Here is a 1,299-nt window from a genome sequence, read left to right on the forward strand (position 1 = left end):
CCACAGGTGATTCACATTTTCCAAGCTTGTTTTGTATAATAAATGATGACTAGCTATCCAAAGAGGCCATGAAAACTTCAAAACTGATTTGCCACATGGAGACCAACCATCTTGCATTAAAAGAGAAGCTTTCAGAGTCTTTCAAAATAAAAAACATCAGTGCAAAGAATAGAACCAATTATTGAAGGCCACTACTTCGTCAAATGTGTCTTCACTGGGAACCTCATTCTTAGCGGCCAACCATTGCTAAAGGTAAAGAGCCCTTTACTATTTTTTTTTCTTTTTAAGGAAGGGTCTCGCTATGCAGTTCAGGCTGGCCTTGAGATCACTTTGTAGCTCAGGCTGGTTTCGAACTTGCAATGATCCTCCTGCCTCAGCCTCCCAAGCTCTGGGATTACAGGCATGCGCCACCATGACCAGCTCCTCTCTACTACTGAAGAGTTGATTCTGCTTGCTCTTCTAGGAGAAGCTGCAATTAAAAGGGTGCATATGTTCCTCTCTCATAGCACCATAACTAGATGAAGTGATGAAATAGCACAGGATATTGAGGCACAATTGTTAGAGAAGATTAATGAATTGCACTGGCATACAATCCAGGTTGACAAGTCTCCTGGTGTTGCTAACAAGGCAGCAATGCTTGTATTTGTGTGGGTTTTTTCAGGAGGATGTCTATGAGGATGTGGTATGTATACTTTTGTTTCCAACCCAAACCACAGCTGTAGAACTAAACAAGAGTTTGAATGGTTACATATCAGTAAGACTGAACTGGTCATTTTTTGTCAGTGCGTGTACACATGGATAGGCTGCCACCATTGGACAGCTTTCTGGTTTCACAACTTAGGTCAAAGAGGTTGCTTTGATTGTGAGTCTGCACCCTCCGTCACCCACTGAGAAATGCTGGCTAGCTGAAAAATGTCACCCGAATTTAACAAGATTTTTCAGGATGTGATTAAAATTATCAACCACAGGCTGGGGATATAGCTCAGTGGCAGAAGCGCCTGCCTGGCTTGCTTTCACACAGCAATGCACCCATACCATTCCTTTCCCATAGGTGCATATGAGCACAAGAGTGAGTGCATTTCCACCCTTACCTGAGCAACGCAGAATGTTTCCTGTAGGTGGTATAGGTTTCCTACAGTGAGTGCTTCCTGGGAATAGTCAACTTAGAATGGGTGGAATACACTGCACACCAGCCCTGTACATGCTCCCTTAGAAAGCAGTAAATCCTGGGTGGAACGAAAAGAACAACTTTCTGCCCCAAAGTCCCTGAAACAGTCCCAACGTTCTAAGTGTTGTGTT

The sequence above is a fragment of the Chinchilla lanigera genome, unplaced genomic scaffold, assembly GCF_000276665.1.
Source record: "Chinchilla lanigera isolate Chin_1 unplaced genomic scaffold, ChiLan1.0 scaffold00051, whole genome shotgun sequence".
Taxonomy (NCBI): domain Eukaryota; kingdom Metazoa; phylum Chordata; class Mammalia; order Rodentia; family Chinchillidae; genus Chinchilla; species Chinchilla lanigera.